Source organism: Myotis davidii, unplaced genomic scaffold (genome assembly GCF_000327345.1).
Source record: "Myotis davidii unplaced genomic scaffold, ASM32734v1 scaffold44, whole genome shotgun sequence".
Lineage (NCBI taxonomy): Eukaryota > Metazoa > Chordata > Mammalia > Chiroptera > Vespertilionidae > Myotis > Myotis davidii.
Window position 1 is genome coordinate 11,232,999 of NW_006299705.1, and position 6,983 is coordinate 11,239,981.

General features: G+C 37.2%; 1 long non-coding RNA gene across 1 annotated transcript in view; it reads left to right on the forward strand.

Moving 5' to 3' along the window:
• Positions 1-706: 706 nt before the first annotated feature.
• LOC107184968 overlaps positions 707-6,983 on the forward strand; it is an 8,407-nt gene continuing 2,130 nt past the window's right edge. Inside the window, exons 1-2 of the long non-coding RNA XR_001515879.1 lie at positions 707-717; positions 6,689-6,692. This is a non-coding gene — a long non-coding RNA (uncharacterized LOC107184968). The remainder of the gene's footprint in view (positions 718-6,688; positions 6,693-6,983) is intronic.

The following is a 6,983-nucleotide window of genomic DNA, read 5'->3' on the forward strand; positions in this document are numbered from 1 at the left end:
AATAATATCTATAAAATGTTTAGCACAAAGCCTAACACAATAAATACTCAAGTACTATAATTATAGACATTTTTAATTATCTGGATTTAACCCACTTCCAAAACATGTGGGAAAGCAAAATTTTGTATAGCAAGAGAAAATATTTCATTATTTTAAGTGGGAAAAATAATACTGTGTTCTTAGGACATGCAAAACCCCAACCAGTTCCCTAATCATCATTAAACACTTGTAAACATCTCTATAATGATCTACTAAAGATTTATTCACTATAAAATCACACAATACTCAATTATTTAACATTTAATGAATATATTAGTGAATGTATTGGTATGGATTACAGACAGTATCAGATACAAAGTGTATCTTCCTTCTACACTACAATTAATGTGTGCTGTACACAAACAAGAAGAAAATATGTAAAAATGCATAATGAATGCAATTAACTAAATTTTTAAAGAGGTCATTAAAAAAAGTTACTTTCCACAGTGAGGTTTGGTGGTGAGGGAGACCTTTTTATTTAATAATGAATAATAACTTTAAACAAGGCAAACATGAACCATTCTCCTATTTGGAGAATATCTGAGATATAAATGCTACACGTTCTGAATTCTCCTGTACAACTCTCTGGAAATTACATGGAGATGCATTATAAGAATTTTAGAATTTAAACACGAAATTGAGGGTAAATATTTCCAAAAGTAGTTATTTCTATTAGTAGTATTATATAGACCAGTTATGCAACCCCAGAGTGCTATTGTTATGGGACATGAGCAAAGTAGAGCAGTGGTTCTCAAATGGGAACAATTTTGTCTCCCAGAAAAGGAGCTAGTTTGGGAGGGAACTGTGAGAACAATACTACATTAACTTTTTACCATGATATGCTTCAGATATGAAAATGCATGAGATAATGTGCCAGAATTTTTAATCTAAATTTTCTGGTTAATTATTATTTTTTAAACGTGTGTGTGTGTGTGTGTGTGTGTGTGTGTGTGTGTGTTTATTGATTTTAGAGAGAAAGGAAGGGAAAGGGTGAGAGAAGAAAACATCAGTGTGAGAGAAAAACATGGATCAGCTGCCTCCTGCACGCCCCACACTGGAGACCCAGCCCACAACCTGCAACCCAGACATGTGCCCTGATGGGGAATTGAACCAGCAACTTTTCAGTGCATGGATGATGTTCAACCAACTGAGCCACTCCGGCCAGGGCTCTGGTTAATTCTTTTTTAAAAAGCATTTAGAATCTCATCAAGTTATAAGTCATCTGTGCTCTAAATCTGGGTCATATATCATACATTTTTTTATGTGCAATCTCAATCTTCAAGGATTTACTGAAGAATGGTATTAGTACCCCATTTTATGGATGTGAAAAATAAAGCTTAGAAAGGTTAAGTGACTAAGGTCATAAAGCTACTAAATCATTGTAGTACAAGGATTTAAACCAATGTCTTCTAAACAGAGTCCTGGGTTATAGCTAGAATAATTTTTTTTAATATATTGTATTGATTTTTCACAGAGAGGAAGGGAGAGGGATAGAGAGTTAGAAACAGCGATGAGAGAGAAACATCGATCAGCTGCCTCCTGCACATCTCCTACTGGGGATGTGCCCGCAACCCAGGTACATGCCCTTGGCCGGGATCGAACCTGGGACCCTTCAGTCCGCAGGCCGACGCTCTATCCACTGAGCCAAACCGGTTTTGGCTAGAATAATTTTATTTAAGTACTCATGCATGCTGCAATTATTTTAGACAATCCTCATCTAACCACATCTCTACTGACTTGAACAAGGTGACTTCCCCAGCTATGTACTTAGACACACACATGCACTTTTTAAAACACATTTTTTCCTTATAAAAGTAATGCCAATGTAGAAATTTGGAAAATATGAAAGGTGTAAGTCAAGAGGACAAAAATCATCAGTAATTTCACCACTTAGAAATATTTACTAATAAATAACTTTAAGGTAAGGATTTGAATCTTTACTCTTTTTCTTTTACACTTTTTCTCTGGTAACGGTTGTATGATATACAGTGATATTTCTAAAATGAATCATGAGGAATTAAAAAGAAGAGATGAAGGGAAAGATGGTACACAAGGTAGAGAATTAGTTCTCAAATTCATAAAGAAGAAACTAGTGAGGTGGGGGTGGGTAGAGAGAATGGGGAGAGGGTAATTTCTAGAACCTTTTTTTGCCCAAGGAGTATTTGGAACTTAATAAATCTTAGTTCATCTGTCAACTCTGTGCTCTGCTAATGACAAGATTAAATTGAAGCTACATTTTCCTCAGTGCTTATCATTTGCAGACGCAGTACTAAGAGCTTTACTCACATTATCTTATTTTATCCCTGCAGCAACCTTGAGTAGGATATTATTATTTTCAACTTAGATCAGAAACGTAGGCTTAAAGAGGTTTTAAAAACTTGCCAAGTTGTATATCTAGTAAGTGGGAAAGTGAGGAGCCAAAGAACATATATGTTTAACCCATAGACACAGACAACTGTGTGGTGATGGCCAGAGGGGAGGGCTGAGTAGAGGTGGGCAAAAGTGTGTGTGGGGGGGATGGGGACATCTGTAATAGTGTCAACCATTGAAATGAAGCTTTAAAAAAAGCAAATGTGTCTGACCATGGAGCCAGTGTTCTTAGTCTTCGTTACACTGTTTGCTCCCTCTGAAGAAAACCAGGCATGGATGCGTGTAATTCAGGGAAAGGGAGTCAGAGAGGAGTTGAAGGAGATCTGGGGATCTCGGGCAGAGAATGCTTTCTCATGATTTCTAGCTTCAGACTGATATTCGAACTCTAAAATATGGTTCCAAGCTTGAGTTGCTAGATATTTTATATTTGATTCATTGAAAAAATACAGTTTAGTAAGAAATAACATGAGGAGATTAGGATGTGCCAATACATAGTAGGCCCCAATAGTTTGTTGAATGAATAATCAGGAGATGAGAACTCCACTAAACTGAAGATCGCTTCTCTGGAATAACTTTAATAATAAGCTGAGTTCGACTCCTATTGACGTACCTATTTAGAAAGGCCCAATCCCAGCAGATATTGGCTGGCTGAAAATACTATCACCTGCTACCTTTCTTTAAAAATATATATTTTTTATATATATTTTATATATATATATATATCAGAGATGAAGGGAGAGGGAGAGAGAGGTTGAAACATCAGTGATGATAGAGAATCATTGACGGGGGATCGAGCCCACAACCTAGGCATTTGCCCTTGACTGGAATTGAACCCAGGACCCTTCAATCTGCAGGCTGAGGCTCTATCCACTGAGCCAAACCAGGTAGGGCACCTTTCTTAAAGTCAGACTACTGCTCTTGGAAAAGAGAAGAATATTAGAGTTAAAAACTGTGATGATAAATCATCACATTTTGGCTCAAATTTTAAATAAATAAAGATAACCCTTTGGTTTTGACAAAATGCTTGAAAAACACAGTTTTTGGATTTTAGTTTCAGGTTATAGGATGGAGCTGTTGTGGAAAAGAAAAAACTTTAAGTACATAATATTTTGGGTGCATTTTCTTAGCTCGGCTTCTAGGTTGGGAATATTCTGCATATCTGTGGAAATATGTTCTTCTCATGACGCTCGGTGTGAGTCACTGGTTTTACATGAAGGCCTATATCAGCCTAGTCACTCACAGGCTTTTTATGCATAATTGTTGGGTAGTTGTCAGTGTTTATTTTTGTGATATATCTTTCAACGCTGCTGTTCTCTGGGGTCTCACATAAAAGAAGGTATTTATCTCATTGGAATTTTAATCACACTACAATGAAAATGAAATGCAATCAATAAAATATAATGCAGGTGTGTTCTAAGATCAGCTACTTAATGGTTAGGTTCACATCTATCATTCTTTAACTTTCTGAGGGTCAATATACAGCAGAATCAATGAGCTAACTAGCAAATCGAAAACACATATCTAATTGTGAGTTTATTATTAATTCCTTAATAAAGTGCGTGACTTGTTAATGAGAGTTTATGCTGCCTATTCTTTTTTAAACCTCTAAGACTGGGTTGCTATCCTAAAGTTTGAGATTATTGAACATTATTTTTAAAGCCAGATATCACTGTAACACTATGGGAATTAGAATCAGAAGATGTTAAAGCAAGAAATGGCTATATAGATCCCTCCTCTCTCTTTCTTTTAGGAAAGGAGACAATGAAGACAATACTGTAGAATCATTCAATGTCATCCACTTAGTGGTGACTCTGAACCTGAAATCCAGGTCTCCAGGTTCCCAGGCCCATGCTCTCCAAAACACCAAGCCACTGAATTTCAAGATCCCAACCCAGAGTCTGGTTTTGCAGATATTGTGGGTATGGTAATTTGCCTGGCAACTATGGACCTGGCCCATGTTCCTTGCTTTCTAAGCAAAGTGATATGGGAATTAAGTAGGTGAAGACAACAGGGAGCAGCAGAAGCCTGCAATAACTGAAAATTCTCTCTCACAGTGGAAAGTGCTGCAGTGATTTTTTTTAGTCTGGTTTTCGTAAAGGTGAGCCACCTATCTCCCATTCAGAAGTTAGTGTCTGAAAGGACTAGCACCAACTTTAACTCTGTGAAAAATACTACTTCTACATTTCAGGAAGATAGATGGAGCCCCTTACTGCTCCTGCCAAGTAAAATGGACTATTAAAAAAATATTGATATCTTGCCTAGCTGGTGTGGCTCAGTGGTTGAATGTTGACCCATGAATCAGGGGGTCACGGTTTAATTCCTGGTCAAGGCACATGCCTGGGTTGCAGGCTTGATCCCCAGTAGGGGGCGGGTAGGAGGCAGCCAATGGATGATTCTCTCTCATCATTAATGTTTCTATCTCTCTCTTCTTCTCCCTTCCTCTCTCTGAAATCAATACAAAATACATTTTTAAAATATTGATAACTCAGTTGCCATGATGGTATTTATGTTTACAGTAGAAGACAAAAATTAACTGAATTTTTGCACCAATTTTCCATTGCTACACTCTATGTGGGTCAGCTTTAATTGTTCATTTTACTTCATGCTGGATAACAAAGAGATGATAAGCTTTGGTCATTCGTGTAACTCTAGAAGCACACTACGAAGAAAGAAGCAAAGGTTTTGAACTCACGTTTTACTCTGTGTGTAATTGTACAAACTTATAACAAAAAACAAATGGAAACAAAATTATAAATGGAAATAGCTATTCATTTCAGTTTTAAAAACATCCACTTCCACCAGGTAAATGGTCACTAAACACTTAGAACAAGTTAAAGATGCTTGAGTAAGTTTGGCAGTTTTACCAAAATTGCATCAATTCTCTACTTTGTTAAACTAATCCCAGCATTTGCTGCACAGCTCTGCCAAAAATAGGTTTGATTGAGATTTCAATTTGATTGTTAGATACAGGTCTTTTGCAACAACCAAATCAAGTTGACCAGTTGAATCCTCGTTCTTATTCACACTTCCTTATTACCTTGCCGTGTCTGAACAAGTTACCCAGGGTCATGGAATAGAGAGAGGAATCAGCTCTTCCTACAACATGTTTGTGTCTTGTGTGTGTGTGCGTGTCTGTAAACTAAAATTACTGACTTGCAATATAATAAACTCTTATAGCTGGCCGAGGCCTTGGACAACATTCAACCAGTGTTTCCCAGGTTGAGGATCTGTGCATTAGTGTGTACAGGATAATGTTAGGAGGCATATCGAAACCGAATGCCAAAATGAGAAAACCCACTTACTTTCAGGTTTTTGGAGGCTTCTAATTAAATCGAGAAGAAGGTCTCAGGCTGGTGCTAACAAAGAACTAGCTAACATTTTCCTTTTTGAGAAATAGAAGGCAAGCCTGAGAATCAGAGTCTTCAGCAGATAACTATGTTGAGAAAGAATTTAACGATACGATATGGTTTTCATTAAATTAGTTTTTTTTTCAAATTACCATCTATTTATGGCACGGACACAAAACTTCCTTTTAAAACATATGTAATAAGTTAAAAATAAAATAAGTTAAAGACACAAAGTAAGTAAAAATTAGTGCAGCGAATACAGCAGTGCAAATATGACAAGGCTGTAATCACGGATACGCTAAAAGTCCTGAAGCTGCTGTGGGAGATGGTGCAGCCTGGGGAGCCAGAGACCGACTCCGCACTGAGCTGCTATCTGTGCTCTTAGAGGAGGCAGAGGAGCCTTCACACAGAGGGGACAGTTATATAGAAGGGCAGCGTTTGGACATTGGAGATTTTAAGGTCAGAAGGTAAATATCTCAAGAACTCAAATGTGAAGTCAAAGTTCATAAAATTTTCCCCTTCTTTCAGTCTTTTAAGAAGTTTACTTTGTCAAGGAAGTGATATCATTTTTCATTTGATAAAAATGAAACTGTGGCATTGTTTATTTGCTTCATTGGCCAGACTTAAATTGACCAGTCTTTTCACAGTATTTCTCCTCCCTAACCTCCGGTGAGCAAGGAAGGTGCCAGTAGAGAAGTGAGCTTACATTAGGATCCCTCAATAGTAACAGACTGGTCACTTTCTTCAAAACATGCTCATGAAAGAGCATGTTATAAGATGCTTGAGGACTATAGTACAGATGCTACTACAAAAACCGAATGGAATTGGTTAGTGAAACCTAAGGTTAGTAGGTCTAAATCCTGGGGTTGAGAGAAGGTTTTAAAACTCATGTAGAATCATATATGTGAGGCAGGGAGACAATGACATGAAAGTAGAGTCCAGTGTGTTTTTTTTGCAAATGATTATGAAGGGTAGTGAGGTCACAGAAGGGCCTTTTATATCAGGAGACATGTTGGCATGATATGAGATGGTTGTACATTTTTAAAAGCATTAGGATTATGCCTTTTTTCTTTCCTTATGATATTAATTTTACATTTAGGCAACCAAGTATCATTGTATAACAAATAATCTACTTTAGGCATCTCCTTACATTCACCCAAACTGGCTCCATGGAGCAGATTCTTAGGTGCTAAGGATAAAAGGAAGGAAGGAAGGAAGGAAGGAAGG